The sequence below is a fragment of the Hordeum vulgare genome, chromosome 4H, assembly GCF_904849725.1.
Source record: "Hordeum vulgare subsp. vulgare chromosome 4H, MorexV3_pseudomolecules_assembly, whole genome shotgun sequence".
In the NCBI taxonomy this organism is placed as follows: domain Eukaryota; kingdom Viridiplantae; phylum Streptophyta; class Magnoliopsida; order Poales; family Poaceae; genus Hordeum; species Hordeum vulgare.
Genome location: NC_058521.1, coordinates 128,711,700 through 128,721,373, shown reverse-complemented (window position 1 = coordinate 128,721,373; position 9,674 = coordinate 128,711,700).

Sequence of the window (9,674 nt, the reverse complement as noted above, 5' to 3'; positions counted from 1 at the left end):
CACCATATTTAAATGCTATTTAATTTAATGCACCTATATACTTGGTAAAAGGTGGAAGGCTCGGCCTTTCTAGCCTGGTGTTTTGTTCCACCTTTGCCCCCTTAGTTTCGGCTACCGGTGTTATCTTCCATAAATGAGCGCTCCTAACACGATCGGGGTTGTTATGGGGATCCCCTTGATAATTCGTTTTAGTTTAAAGCTGGTCTGGCAAGGCCCAACTTTGGTACTACATTTGCCTAATAACTAATGAACTGCATAGGGAGTAATTAACCCGAGGAAATTTAATCCACCCCCGGGCGAGTGCTCCTCATGAGTGTTGGCCCCACCTGAGCGATGTCCGGCGCCCCTCTGGTCACCCGGAGGTTGAGAGATCCTGACGTCTAGCTCATCCAACGTGTCCTGAGAACGAGGTACGCGACTCGTATCAGGATCGTCGACACGTCGGGCGGCCTTGCTGGATTAGTTTTACCTTTGACGGAATATCTTGTGCATCGGGATTCCGATGATGCTTTGGGTAATCTCAGAGTTGAGGTTTTCCACTAGAGAATCAGACGAGATCGCGAGCTTCGTGATTGAGGATTTCTATGCGGCTTGTGGTAATTTGTGATGGACTAGTTGGAGCACCCCTGCAGGGTTTAATCTTTCGGAAAGTCGTGCCCGCGGTTATGTGGCAACGTGGAAGCTTTGTTTAACACTGGTTCTAGATAACGTGAAGTTAATTAATTAAAATATGCCAACTGAGTGCGTAACCGTGACTGTCTCTTTCGTGAGTTCCTTCTCCGATCGAGGACACGGTGGGGTTATGTCTGACGTAGGTAAGTGTTCAGGATCATTCAATTGATCATCAGTAGTTCAGGTCCGCTATGCGTAGATCTTCCCCCTCTTATTCCTTGTACTCGTAAGTTTAGCCACCAAATATATGGTTAGCCGCTGCTGCAACCTCACCACTTAACCATGCCTCACCCATTAAGCTTTGCTAGTCTTGATACCTTTGGAAATGAGATTGCTAAGTCCCCTGTGGCTCACAGATTACTACAACACCAGTTGCAGGTGCAGGTAAAGGTTACTTGACGCGAGTGCGTTGATTGTTCATTTGGAGTTGCTTATTCTTCTTCTTCATCGATCTAGGATGGGTTCCAAGCCGGCGGCCTGGGATAGCAAGGATGGACGTCGTTCTTTTTTTTTGTCCGTAGTCGGACCCTGCTCTTACTCTTGATGATTATGTAATGTACTGATGTAACTCTGATGTAGCTTGTGGCGAGTGTAAACCAATTCTATATATATATATATATATATCTTCTTTTCAGTACATGTACTTGTAACGATATCCATTCTTGCGACACGACGAGATGCGCTTCTATCCCTGATGAGGCCCTTGTGCCAAATTGAGGATAGGGTCGCATCTTGGGCGTGACAAGTTGGTATCAGAGTAGTACCGACCTAGGAGCCCCCTTGATTGATCAAACTTGGCCGAATCGAGTCTAGTGAAAAACTAATTTGAGTCTAGTTATATATCGGAGAGTAGGATTCTGTTTTCTCCTCTTCTATGCTCTGGTGAGGAATCTTGACGTAATAATTTAATTCTACTCCTCTTCTCACTCAAAAAAAAATTAGGATCACGCGGATATTTTTGGAATCTATATGATGCCGATGTGACGGAGTTCTGTCTTGGTGCCTCCTATCTGCTCTAAGTCTCACGGGAGTTGAGCTCCAGGGGATTCTTGAGCACATCGTTATCATTCAGATTTCTTAGTATCTCAGAATGAAGGATGTTCGTAATTGCTTCAATACTAGTAGTGGCGAGATAACCCCGATGTCCCCAGTACTGGTGCAGATTGTTCGGGAGTACTGCCATACTTTGTATCGTTGTGATCACGAGGGTCTATAGTACATGAAGGTCCGAGATTCTGGTCGTGTGTTGACGGATGTGATACAGGTGACGGGTTAGTATAGGAGTTGTGTGAGATTACTCCTTGTATCCGTGTACCAGATTGCATGACCAGATATTTCGGGAATTCTTAGGTGGGAGTGTAGTAGTTGCTTATAGGACAATCTTCCAACAAATACATGATGTTAGGTTGGGGTTCGACATCTAGTGTATTCGTTTGTTCACGGTCGACTGACAGCGGTACACGTTGTGTCTTAAAGAGTCCTTGTAGCTTGCTACGACTCGGGGACGCTTCGTATGTCGGGTGCACTGCCTTGCACTTGATGGCTACTGTAAAATCGAGCCCGTGCGATCCTGTCCACGAAAATATCGGACGGAATCTTTCTCATGAGTTTGTTCTGGCTAATTGCAAGCCGCATCCTTGTTTTGTTGGAATATGGTAATTCAAGTTGCTTCGATGTCAAGTGGTGATTTCGGATCTTCTCTAAGTGGTGTTCTCATATGTTTATGAGAGTGCTAATCCTTTTTCTTAATCAATTGTCTTATCATTCTTGTCAACCGGAGTCGTCATGTTAATTCTTTTCAACCGGTGTGTTTCTCTCCAAGTGGATTCAATCCTCTCCAATTTTTGCGAGATCATTCTCTCATTTTATTCCGGAGTTCATCTCATCCGTCCCAAGTCGTCTTTGTTTTTCCCCGCACTCCCGCCCTTTTTCTTCAGTGATTGGATTTCATCCAAGTGCATTTCGTTCCAGTGATGCTTTCTCTATCTCTTCTTTCTTTCGTAACCGGTGATTCATCGTGAAGATTCTCAAGAGCTTCGTGTCATATTTGTTCATTCCTGTCATCCTTATCGGTGAATTTAATTCAGTTATCCAGGGTCATCATATCCTTTTCAAACATTAAATTCTTTCCTATGTTGGAAATTCTTATGAGCCTATCTTGTTATTAATTCCTCTCTCTTTCTATCCAGAGTGTTAAAGATATTTCAGAAGTTCTGGTTTTCAATCCTTCAGTTATTTCGAGGTGCTAACCTCATCTAGTTCTCTTCATACCGGTGCAATATCAATCTTTCTAGCAATCTTTTCTAACGGTGGTTTCTTCAAGTGGGCCCATAACCCACAGGTTCTTTCCCAGGATCTTTCCTGGCTCTTTTAATATTTTCTCGGAGTTCATTAAATCTTTTCAACTATGACGTAAGTATGATTTTCATCACTCATATTCCTTCTTCTAGATCAATTTGAATTAATTCTCATATTTGGCTCAATCTTGCATTCTTCTTTATTCCGGAGTGTCTCAATTATTCGTGGTGTTGTTTCTCGTCATCATTCTCAGCTTGGAAATCTGAAGGAGTGTTTCACTCAAATCTTGGTTCATTATCTAGGAGATTCAACATTTCAACTTGGTGTCGTCATCTTATTTGTTCCAATCGTGAGTATCCCTTTCTTGCTATCCGGTGCATTTCTGAGTTGTTTTTTATTCTCGATCCTCCGAAGGCCATCATTTTAGAAGATTCTTCGTTCTCAGCTTTCAGCTTTCATCCTCGATTCTTCTCAATTGTTGTCTCTTCGTTCGTCTCTCGTTTATCCGGTGCCTTGTTCAAGTTTCTCTCAGGTGGCTTATGTTCTCTTCATTCTCATGTATCTCCATTAATTCGTGGTGTCCCATTCAATTGTGAATTCTAACCGGTGATTCCTTCAATTGTGCCTCGAGTGGTGCTTATCTCTCTATCTCTTCAGGATTCTTTCAAGAGGAATAAGTTGTATGCTAAATCTGTTGCTTGTCATCAATTTAATTTGATGAAGGATAAGCATACCATAACTCTTATTCTTGTTTCATCAAATGATTTCAATTCTTCTTCCGGGGTGCCTCATGATATCAATTCCTTTTTCTCAAGTGTGCTTATCTTTCTTTTCCGAAGTTCCAAGTCTATCAGTATCTCTTTGTGAAGCTTCATCTAAATCTTGGCAAGGCCATAATCTTATTCTTTCATCCTTCATATCTTGCATCATCCTTTTGATACGGAGGCTCGTCATGGTGGTTCTTCAAGGATGTTATTTTCTCTAAGTGTTCTTCAAGATTCTTGTTGGAGAACTTCAAGTATCCTTTCTCTTGCTTTTCAAAGTGCAATTCTTCCTCCTTCATCCTTTGAGGTGGTATTATAGCATTCCGTTAGTGTAGGAGCCTTGAAGAGTTTTCCTTTCAAGAATGAGATAATTAAATCCACCAATCCTTTGATCATGAGATTATTCTTAACTCATGCTTTCTTCATTGAGCTATCTTGGTTTGGATTTCACCTAAAGCTTTTCCTATGGATTGTGCTATCATGGTGCTTGTCATTAATCCCAGTTCTCAATGTATCCTCTCGGTGTAAGAAGTTTTCATATCTTTGCTTTCATATGTCCTTGTTCCTTTTAGTGGTTGGTTGTCACCTCATAAATGTTGAGATGATTTTCATAAGACCACTACTATCTTGTTCTTTTCATTGTTGGTTTTCCAACTACTACGTCAATTCTCTGTCCGAAGGCTTTTCAACTCTATTGTGATGATAGTTGTCATTCTTTTCTTCATTCTCTTCTTCCGCTTGAGCTAGTTCCTATTCTCTTGTTCCGGAGGCCTTATGATGTTGCTCTTTTGGGTCTATTATTTTGTTCTATCAAGTTCATGGTGTCCCTTGCTCTATTTTACTTGTTTGTTGTGAATATTGTCTAATTCTCTCTTCTTATCGAAAAACTTTTGTCCCATTTTCCTACCGAAGTGCTACCGAAATTTCCCGTGAATTCTTGCTTGTTTCTCATATCATTCCTATTCTCTTTGCAACCTTCAAGGATCGTTGGTTTCACTCATTTGTCAAAGAAGCAATTAAGTTTTTACCTCGTGTTCTCTCTCATCCTCTCCCCCTTTCATTCTTGGATCTCGGGGCGAGATCCTCTTGTAGTGTAGGAGAGTTGTGACAGCCCGAGACCGACGTTCCATAAGATTCCCCCTTTATTCCGTTTTCGTCGTGTGTCTATTTTCTTTTGTCGCATCATCATCGCATCATCTTCATTGCATCGGCATCTTCGTTGCCGCCAGTTTTCAAACTTGCATCCGTTGTTAGTTGCCGGTTCCGTCGTTGTCCGTTCTGAGCCTGACCGTACTCGCACGCGCCCGCGGCATCGTCAAACCTTGTTTTCAAAAGTGTGCATAAAACTTTCTCTGATCGGGTTGAGATTTGAGGTGCGGTCTTATTTTAATATAGCTAGGCCGCCTGTCAAATTTCGTCGCAATCAGAGTTCGTTTGGTACCCGTACCAGTAAATATATAGCGGCAATATAGTCGGTCTAATCGCAAGCGTTTTCGGTGTTTTATAACATGATGCCGGGTAGCCCGTTTTCCCTCTTGTCTCCGCCTAGCCCCTCTACACAGTGCACCGACCCTACACGTAGCCTAGCCCGAAACTCCCCCCGGACCCGAGCGGGAGGTCGTGACCGTTGGATCCGGGTCAACCCCGTTTTACCGCAAACTGTCATCGGTTTGTCCATTGGACCCCCTAACATAGTATTCTCGATCGTCCGATCGAGATCGGAGGGTCCACCCCTAACCTCTCCCACGTGATATATATATATATATATAAATAGCACCCAACCCTAAAATCGAGGACCTTGGCCATCCATCCCCTCGCCGCCGCCACCCGCTGTCTACCTCCCTCGGGATCCTCCCGGATCCCTTGCCCAATCCCCTTTCAGCCTACCAGATCCACAACCCAACGAAGAGAGACCTCCTGATCCATCCCATCGCTTGTGCCCGAGCGCACGCAGCCATCTGCCGCGAAGCTTGGCTCCCTGGTCTTCCTCGTTGCTGTTCGGCTAGCACGGCGAACCTTGCCGGAGCCCCTCCATGCCGTGGCAACGGCAGCCGAGGCCTCACGCCCGAGCCCTCTCGCTCTCCTCGTATAGGACCGGCAACCGAACCAGCTGGCCAGGACCCCGGGTACCTCCGGTCCCCTTCACCTTGTTTCCCTCTCCCCCTGCTGTCCCCTCTCAGAGCTCTCTCTCTCTCTCTCTGATTTTTTGCAGCTACAGGAGTGCAACGGGGCATGGCCAGGCCAGGCCGCGTCTTCGCTGGAGCCCCGTGTCACCAGTGCCTAGCACGTCGTCCTCCCTCTCCATCTTCCATTACCTTCCTTCTGCTCCTTCCCTCTCCTTACAACTGTCTGAATACCTTTCTCTCTCTCTTTTGTTTTTTTCCATTCTCTATCAGGAACAACAGAGCTTGCAGCCGCAGAGGACCTACCATGGCCGGCCCTCCAGTGCCTTGGATCGGGAGGTCCGACCGCCGCTCGTCGTCATTCTTCACCGGATCCGGACCCTAGCGTCGTTCCCCACCGTTCCCGCGGCTCGGATCTCCGGTGTTATCCTCGTCGCCATGTCTATCTGCTGCCTCTCATGGTGAGATCCCCGTGCTTTTGTGGGAGACTAAGCCTCGACCTGGTATTAGTTCAACTGTACAGCGTCCTAAGTAGGACACAAACACCTCCGTAGCATGGTGGCTAGCGCCTCTGGTTTGCATCCAAGGGGTCTCGGGTTCGAATCACAGAATTCCCTTTACTAATTTTTGCACAGCCATGTCTAGCCCCGTGTCAGATTCAGCGTGTGTGTATAGCGAAGGAACCTAGTTGTATCACCAGCGCCCCACCTAGCCCAGTTGGTTAACCGAGTGAGCTAGGTCTCTGGTTCAAATCACACGTGCACAACACATTTTGTTTCACTGTTGTCTTTTTATTTTTCTTTCACATCTGCACTACGTCTCTTAGCTAGTTCTTGTAAACTGACTAATTTATATTGTCAGTAACACATGTGGTAGCCCAACTGGTCTGTTTGCTTGCTTACCACCTAGAGGTTGTGGGTTCGATTCCCAGGCTATACCCAATTTGTGTGTCATTTTGTTTTTTTCCTTTTGTTAGGCACATACACACACTCAACCCCTCGGGTTTGATTTAATTCTGGGCGCTTCACTATGTTGCAATTCAGCCCATGCATTTTCCTGTCATTTTTTTCCCTGTTGTGATTTTTCTTCGAGCCATGCTTTTTTGTATGTCTTGCGAGTTGTTCTTTTCTTAGATGCCATGATAGTTGCACATTGTCCCTTTTTCCCGTGCGTGACACATGGGAACTCGGTAACCGAGATCACCCCATCATTCTTGGCATGACACGCACACGCTCTCAATTCGTTGGCATCGATACCTCATTGAGTTATCGGGACCGAAATGTTGCCGTGGCATTGTTTCCGCTTTGCCACCATTGTTCTCTTCCGTTCGCCATGGCGACACCTCCTTCATATCCTTCTCGCCAGCGTTTTCATGATTGCATGCATGTTCCATTCATGGTATAATATCTTGTGTCGCACGTATGTTTTAACCATAGCTCCGTTGGAGATGAGCCATATATGTAAATGGACCAGAACGACGAGTAGAAACACGTGAACTACTTTGTTTTGCCGTTTAACAAACATAAAAATGTGATTAGGACAAATCTGGATAGAATTAGAATTTAACGCGTGGGTTCATTTCGGAGATGCTATATGTCGTTTCCGGTCTTATTTAAAATGCCTAGATAGGTAGTTTAATTTGTGCTTCACCCCTTGCCATGTTAACAACATTTTAAATATTGTCGTGTAAATTAACGGGAGTGAAATAAACAATTAAATGTGGAGTTTCGTCGATATGCAACCCATTGCATATCGAGCTTCACTTAATGTGTAGTGTTTGATTGTTGTGATTTTCATGCCTTGCATTAGACCGTTCATGCATCATGTGTGTCTTGCATCGTGTGGTGTATATCATGTGTTGATGCTTTTTCCCGGTTTCCTCCGTCTCGGTAGAGTTCCGCAAGCGTGACGGATGTGAGGACTGTTCGACTACGTTGGTTCGCCGACTTCACGGAGTCGTTCTTCTTCCAAGCGGGATCTCAAGCAAGATGATCATTTCCTCAGATACCATTACTATCATTGCCATGCTAGTTTTATCGCTTCTATCATTTATGTCTTGTTGCCAACCACATGTTAAATATCAGCCTCTCAACAATGCCATGATAACCTTCAACCTGTTCGACCTAGCAAACCACTGATTGGCTATGTTACCGCTTGCTTATCCATGTTGTTAGCGTTGCTAGTTGCAGGTGCAGATGCTTCCATGTGATAACATGGGTTCCTTGTCATATCACCATATTAAAATGCTATTTAATTTAATGCACCTATATACTTGGTAAAAGGTGGAAGGCTCGACCTTTCTAGCCTGGTGTTTTGTTCCACCTTTGCCCCCTTAGTTTCGGCTACCGGTGTTATGTTCCATAAATGAGCGCTCCTAACATGATCGGGGTTGTTATGGGGACCCCCTGGATAATTCGTTTTAGTTTATAGCTGGTCTGGCAAGGCCCAACTTTGGTACTACATTTGCCTAATAACTAATGAACTGCATAGGGAGTAATTAACCCGAGGAAATTTAATCCACCCCCGGGCGAGTGCTCCTCATGAGTGTTGGCCCCACCTGAGCGATGTCCGGCGCCCCTCTGGTCACCCGGAGGTTTAGCGAACCCGACGTCTAGCTCATCCATCGTGTCCTGAGAACGAGGTACGCGACTCCTATCGGGATCATCGACACGTCGGGCGGCCTTGCTGGATTAGTTTTACCTTTGACGGAATATCTTGTGCATCGGGATTCAGGTGATGCTTTGGGTAATCTCAGAGTTGAGGTTTTCCACTAGGGAATCCGACGAGATCGCGAGCTTCGTGATTGAGGATTTCTATCCGGCTTGTGGTAATTTGTGATGGACTAGTTGGAGCACCCCTGCAGGGTTAAATCTTTTGGAAAGCCGTGCCCGAGGTTATGTGGCAACGTGGAAGCTTTGTTTAACACTGGTTCTAGATAACTTGAAGTTAATTAATTAAAATATGCCAACTGAGTGCGTAACCATGACTGTCTCTTTTGTGAGTTCCTTCTCAGATCGAGCACACGGTGGGGTTATGTCTGACGTAGGTAGGTGTTCAGGATCATTCATTTGATCATCAGTAGTTCACGTCCGCTATGCGTAGATCTTCCCCCTCTTATTCCTTGTACTCGTAAGTTTAGCCACCAAATATATGCTTACCCGCTGCTGCAACCTCACCACTTAACCATGCCTCACCCATTAAGCTTTGCTAGTCTTGATACCTTTGGAAATGAGATTGTTGAGTCCCCTGTGGCTCACAGATTACTACAACACCAGTTGCAGGTGCAGGTAAAGGTTACTTGACGCGAGCGCGTTGATTCTTCATTTGGAGTTGCTTCTTCTTCTTCTTCATCGATCTAGGATGGGTTCCAGGCCGGCAGCCTGGGATAGCAAGGATGGACGTCGTTCTTATTTTTTTGTTTGTTTTCGTCCGTAGTCGGACCCTGCTCTTACTCTTGATGATTATGTAATGTACTGATGTAACTCTGATGTAGCTTGTGGCGAGTGTAAGCCAATTCTATATATATATCTCTTCTTTTCAGTACATGTACTTGTAATGATATCCATTCTTGCGACACGACGAGATGCGCTTCTATTCCTGACGAGGCCCTCGTGCCAAATTGAGGATAGGGTCACATCTTGGGCGTGACAAGTAGCCACAGTAGTAACAGCAGCAGAGCAAGACAAGTAACAGCAGCAGTAGGACAAACTCGTAGGCAATGGGTTGGTGATTTGTTTGGATGGTATTCATCATGCAACAGTTATAACACGGAGAGATATGTGGCTAGCTCCCGTTCGTCAATGTGATGTAGGCATGC